The sequence below is a fragment of the Pararge aegeria genome, chromosome 8 (assembly GCF_905163445.1).
Source record: "Pararge aegeria chromosome 8, ilParAegt1.1, whole genome shotgun sequence".
NCBI classification, from domain to species: Eukaryota; Metazoa; Arthropoda; class Insecta; order Lepidoptera; family Nymphalidae; genus Pararge; species Pararge aegeria.
This window is the reverse complement of record NC_053187.1, coordinates 7,549,915-7,556,457: the sequence shown is the minus strand read 5'-3', so window position 1 is coordinate 7,556,457 and position 6,543 is coordinate 7,549,915. Positions and strand designations below refer to the sequence as shown.

Genomic DNA, 6,543 nt, shown 5'->3' with positions numbered 1-6,543 from the left:
ACCCACGGCCTTGACTCAGAAAGCAGGGTCGCTGCCCACTGCGCCAATCGGCCGTCAATGTTTATTAAATAACAAATGTTTAATCGCACTCATACGAAAGTTAAATTTCAAAAAATATTCCATCGCGCTGATTAACTTAATAATATGATGCTCCTCTTCCGCGAGATGATCTATACGTAGAAACTAGTCTTTTTTACGTAAGCTTAGTACGTATACACTGGAATCCATGCTAATATTATAAATGCGAAAGCGTGTTTGTTGGTATGTTTGTTACCTACCTTTGTTCGGCTCAACGTTGCGTCGATCTCATTGAGGCGAATTAATACTTAGTTTGCACCCTGAAGATGGATTCTTATTTCGTATCCCAATATTATGCTACCTATCTTCAGCTTCACAGCAAAACCGAAGATCGGTTTTGAACCTGAAATTAAAATTCTCCTGGATTGGACGGTTTTCATCTCTGGCAAACTGAAGGTCCCAAGAGATTAAAAAACGCGGACAAAGTCACGTTAAAAAGCTGGTTATATCTTAATACAAAAATAAGTTTCTTCACGAAGCAGTTTTTGTTAATAGATAAATTGATTACATCAACCGATAAAAAATTATAATCCCCCTGATTCTTCCAAATGAACTCTGTCTAAAGTTCATATCAACAAAAAATATAGTTAGAGAACAGCACTCTGTGTTAATAAATAAACATTCGCATTTATTGAACTTTTTTATGTACGTTGAATCTTGAGCATCAATTTATCGAATTGAATGCAATTTTGTTGCAAACCATTTAAAACCTTTTAATCCTTTTTTTTTAATTTATAGAGTTCCTTCGGGTTGAAACTTCTAGCCAATGTCCAAACTTAACTCTGCCAATTTTTGACCCGATTCTGACAGTTGGAGGCGATTTTAGGACTGAGCTGGTCCTAAAAAAAGCGGAAGCACTGTTTAGTGTTTAGTGTCATCTAAACTGATGAGTTGGCCTGTACGTTGGCGTAGATGCCATGCTATTATAATAGGTTATAAACAAAAATCATCCGATTCAAAAGTCAACATGCAGCCTACTCAATTATATATAAATACTATCCATTTCAAACCCCGCTTATAAGAATTAAGTAATTACAGAGTGCTTGATATATAAACACAATACTAATATAATTATCTGCATCCTAATAACGTCCTACCGATTGACACTGGCCTCCTATCCCTTTTCTATCTTTGCTTTGGTAGTAGCAATACTACCAAATTTATATCGATGGCTGCTACAGAGTTTACTATATCCAGACTTTTCTTAGAAAGTTAAAACATATTTACGTTCATTAGATAAATATTTCGATATATGGCACAATCAAAAGTTTAAAAATTTTAAGTAAATTAAGTACCTGCTATAATTAAACAATACACTGTAAGTTTTTACTACTGTTGACATCTATTGATGAGTAGCAATACTAAGATTAGACGCAGATCACGCACTTTAAAAGTGTATAATGTGTACTAGATGGCGCGATCGGAATAAAAAATTATGGTTATTTCGATTTTGGTGTCAATGAGTCTAAACTATTCATAATTAAAATCAATTTATATTTTTATTATAATTATATTGAATTCCATTCTTAAGCCTTTTTAACAATTAATAACCCAAAGGACAAAATCATCTGACCTAGTGTCAACTGGCAACACTGTAAATTTAAAATTGAAATTTCTTATTTCAGGGAAGTTGGGAGTTAGCCGAGTTTGGGACTCAGGGAGTGAAATCAGTTATAATAAAAATGCATCTTTAGCGGTAGAAAATTTGTTTTTAATTACTTCGATTACGATGTTTGGTGGTGTTTAATAATGGTTTTTAATATTCAGCCGGTACTATGGATAATAATTAAAGATTTAAGTACTTAGTTGACAGCTATTTTTATAACCTAAATTAGTCCTCTTTTAGTAATAAATGATTAGGTGACGAACGTCTGGAATTGAATTAATATAAATTAAATGTTATAATAAAAATGGTACAACTCTGTGATGAAAAGCTTTGGTGATAATAACATCAATTCCATTTGGTAAGTGAATCATATCTGATAGTTTGTAGCCGTTAAATTTAAGGAATCTGTTCACGCCCACTGCGATCTGTGACACATAAATAAAAAATTCGAATTTTGGCTCAGGCTAGGATAAAACTTAATAATTTGCACCTCATTTAAATATTACAATTTCATGTACCTACTCACCGATATTTGTTAACTATTAATTTTATTTGGAGCACTAAACATTCTCCCTTACATAAATCAACTTCTTTAGCAATAACATAATTACCTGAATTTCTCATCTCATACAAACATAACACAATCAATCCTTAATATAAAATTTTCCTAAGCTAGATAAAAATTTAGGAAAATTAGCCGCTTTTTCTTGCAAAAACACTAACGACGTTTTACGTGCAGTACTTAGTTAAGCTAATAAGTTCGTGAAATATCAATTACAACTTCAAGTTAAAACTTAAAGGTGAGTTTTAACAATTTCAGTCTGAAGAAACTATGCTAGGTAACAATAGGTTGGGGAAAGTTTTGACCTGGAAGAAATTACATTTTTGGTTTGGATTATTAAGCTTGTGTGAAGGAAAACATTCTGAGAAAACCTGCATGCCTGAGAGATCGCCACAGTGTTCTCGAGGGGGTGAGATCCCAAACCCCTCTTGGACAGGCAATAGGTTGATTTATATATATTTATATTTGTGCTGGCCCTAATATGTATATCTTATCCAAATAAATAAATGTACTATGACAATACACACATCTCTATCTAGCCCCAATGTAAGCGTACCTTGTGTTTTGGTTACTAATGACTGATGAATATTTTTATAAGTGATATACATAAATACTTAGGATATACATATAAACACCCAGACACTGAAAATCATTCATGCTCATCACACAAACATTTTCCAGTGGTGGGAATTGAACCCACAGCCTTGGACTCAGAAAGCACGGCCGCTGCAAACTGCAGCAATCGTCCGTGAAATAAAATTATGATCAGTTGAATTAGTTTCTTGAATCATTCGCAGTTATCCTTATTAACATAGCAATTATTGTCATCTGTCCTTGACAGCCATTAAGTATGACCCAGTAAGTATGTACAAACATAAAGTAAACAATGCAACTTTGAATTACATACTAACTACCCTAATGAAAATATTTTCACTTTTCTTCAAGAAAATTTTTGATCAAATTAATAAAAAAATACAGTAAAATAGCAACCTTACTTTCCTATGGGCATCTGTACAAAGAACTCTTTAATTTGTTATACAAAGTACTCATTGTATTGTTTAAATATGCTTTGAATTGTTTTGAATAAATAATTTAAGGTCAATTGATTAATGTTTTCATTTGGTCAATTAATCTATATCCATGACTAATTAATTGATTGTTTGATGTGTTGATGGCATCAATATGTACATAATGCATGATTCATTATCCATTTATACATATAGATACATTTGCCTACATGTTAGTTCTAACTGTTACTTATTATGGCTGTACTTTGAATCTAGTTTTTCCTGAACTCCAACTCCAACTGGTAAAGTCATTAATTTAATCTGATTTCCCTGTCATGTTTTGTTATTTATTTGAGTAATCATTTAGGTATATGGTTATAATATTTTTATAATTATTGAATACCTATTAATTTGTTACCTATATTATTAAATGTTTATATCCGTTTGCAAATCCAACTATTAAGATGAAAGAACTAAATCTTTGAACCCTATAAATCCGGTAACATCTTTATCAGAGCACATTTTAAAATTTAATTTTGGAGAAAGTCCCTGTGTTTTACACCTAAGCATGGCACTTGAGTTTAATTGGTCCTTAACACTGCAATTTACTGTATATTTTGTTATTCCTTAACATACCATATTCTAGTCATTTTGCACGACACAAAATAGAGTCAGTACTCATTACACACACAAAAACAATTTTATTAAACCAGTTGAATACTAAAGACCCAAATTATAAAACAACTAGATTTTACCAATTTGAGTTCAGTTTAAGGAAAGTTTTATGTTAATAGGACTGGTTAGTCTAAAATTATCCACGAGCAGGGTACCGAGAAGGCATTTAATATTAAAACCTTTAAAAAACCCCAAACGTAAACCCTTTCATTGGATAAACCTCTCTAAATGGGTTACCTAAAAATAAGAATAACCCATTGGATTGGGAAATCCAAGTAAATGGGTGACTGCTTGCCAAGGTCTATTCAAGGAAAACCTTTTTTGTTTCACTTTACGCTTTTTATAAGGGTTTTTTCTGAACCTTCCCCTCTTAGATTGGTGAAATGAAGCATATTAAAAAAAAATATTTGAAGACATGACATGTACATACGGTAGCTAAGTAAAAGTGATTTTTTACTTGTCCCCGATTGTGTTCGTAAATATGGACAAGTCGTGACTTCCAGATTGTGGTAAACGGCCAGTTTTCAATTACCTACAGTTACATTTTAATTATTTTGACAACCTCCCTGGCTTAGTGCTGTCTTATAAGTGGAGGTCTCGGTCACTGTCCCCAGCAAGCGCAATTTTGGAATTTATCATTTCTTTTTTTGGTCTGGTCTGTGTTTTCAGGCATGGCTAGCTATCACCCTTCCGACAAAGACGTGCCGCCAAGCGATTAAGCGTTCCGGTACGGTGTCGCGAATACAAGATTAGGGTTTAATATAACTCTATTTCTAACTATTTGTGGTTATCATAGTTATATTATGATAATATCTTATGTCTAAGTGCATACCCAAAAGCAATGGTTATCTAATCATTAACATTTTTAATCAACTTGCAGTATTCACCTTTTCGAAAAAATAATTTTCCTATAGGATTGTGCAAGTCGAAATGCCAACTGATTACACTATATTATTATAAAGTAGGTACTTAATAAACTTTTCAATCAGTGGAGATTTGACTTTATAGTTTTGTATGTAGAGAAAATAATAAAAATATTGGTATATGATAGCCTCATGGTACTCTGTGAAAAATGTTTGTACCATTTTGTTAGATGAAAAACAAACAGGCCAGTTTATTTATGAAAACATTTCCGTTTTTTCACGTAAAAAAAGATAATACATATTTGCCTAAAACTGTAACTGTTTTGTTAGGGAATCTAAAAATTATCGCTCAGCATTGTTAGAATATAAAAGAAAATCTACAAAAATACTACGTGATATAAGTAAATATTCTGTGCGAAACACACAGTAGGTATGTACGTACCTATTTGTAGGGCTACCACAATTTTTTTTTTAGTCCATACTAAGTATATAAAATATTCTAATAGGAAGTTGGTTTTTTACTCGTTAAATTAAACGCGATAATTTCACATATTTTATACGTCAGTTTTTCCAAATTAAATATTTTTTTTATCTTCTTTAAGTTAATAGATTAAAGTTGCATGGCACACGAGGCGTATGACAATACTGATAGACACAAAGTCACAAGTTTCAGTTTTAATGGTAGTTTTTAGTTACTAAAATTAAATTAAAACGTATTTTAAGTAAATACGTTTTAATTTAATTACCTACTGTTATATATCTTACCTACTGGTAACCTACGTTAACGTGATCGGAAAAAATACTGGTACACCATTATACTAGGAAATGTCACGTATTGTAAAATTACTGTAACAAGTTTAAGACGCGTACCTACCTGCTAACTAGTTCGCTTGAGCGAAACGACGAACTACGACCATGATAGTCTAGTGTGACATGTCAAATGCAATTATACTCTCTCGTTCGTGGTACTACACGAAAAGTTAACAAACTTGCAATATCTTCTAATACAAAATTCATACAATTGTATATGAAATGAATATGTTTTCTGAACGTTCAGATTATTTAAATGCATATATATTTAAAGAAAAATCAAAAGATTGCTTAAATAACTAAAGATTCCAACTATAACTTCAGCAACTAAAAGCCTGCAATGTCTAGCGAGGAATGTCGGTCGAATTTCGTCATCATAAATACGTCATAATAATTAGCAAATCTCACACATGTTGTTGGATGGCAGCCCTACTGACTATTTGATTGTGAATGCGCAATTATTAATGTAGCATTCTTTCGCCACTTTCTTGAGCATACATATTAAGTAATTTGTAGTATCTCTGACTCTCGTTTGTCTGGAAAATTAATCGATTCTACATATAGCTGCGGCAATAAAGGGATGCAAGACTTAAGGCGCTTTGAATTTAGTCAGCTGGTGTGGGACTGCTGTCGCACGAGTGCATTGCGGTTGTCGTCAGGGGCGTGCACTTCATACATGCACAAAAGCACTGCATACCCAAATTATTTGATATAAGTCGTATTGGAGGGATATTTTCCAAATATACTATTTCCATACCCTGGTCAAAAACTCTGTGCACGCCACTGGTTGTCGTTACTGCACACGGGCAGTTATGAAATGCATACAAAAAGACTCGATGCGGGAGAGTGCGAGAGCAGTCAGTCTCGCATCCCTTGGAAGGATGACGACATCGCGAATGCCAAATGCCTAATTTGTATTTTACTAGTGAGAACAACGCTCAC

At 32.8% G+C, this 6,543-nt stretch overlaps 1 protein-coding gene across 1 annotated transcript in view; it reads left to right on the top strand.

The window, feature by feature from the left end:
• The first annotated feature begins 1,702 nt into the window (after positions 1–1,702).
• The window catches only part of LOC120625573 (elongation of very long chain fatty acids protein-like), a 74,273-nt gene continuing 69,432 nt past the window's right edge, over positions 1,703–6,543 (top strand). The window contains exon 1 of the mRNA XM_039892628.1: positions 1,703–2,042. The gene's annotated coding sequence lies outside the window, so the exon portion shown is untranslated. The remainder of the gene's footprint in view (positions 2,043–6,543) is intronic.